Source organism: Malurus melanocephalus, unplaced genomic scaffold (assembly GCF_030028575.1).
Source record: "Malurus melanocephalus ecotype Western Australia unplaced genomic scaffold, MMel_1.1 scaffold_59, whole genome shotgun sequence".
In the NCBI taxonomy this organism is placed as follows: Eukaryota; Metazoa; Chordata; class Aves; order Passeriformes; family Maluridae; genus Malurus; species Malurus melanocephalus.
The window spans coordinates 2084384-2084611 of NW_026623291.1; positions in this window are offsets into that span (position 1 = coordinate 2084384).

The following is a 228-nucleotide window of genomic DNA, read 5'->3' on the forward strand; positions in this document are numbered from 1 at the left end:
GCCCGGGCTGGCTCTGGAGGCAGCCAAGAGATGAAGGTTCTGCACGCTGCAACCCCTGAGCCATCCCTTCTTCTCCTTCCTCTCTCCTACCACTGGCAGACAGGGGGCTGCTCCCTATTTTACTTCACACACAKAAATTATCACTTACTTCCCATTTTTCCGAAACTGATATTTGGCTCAGAGCAAACACCAAGAGGAGGAAAAGCCCCGGATAAGAAATCCGTATCT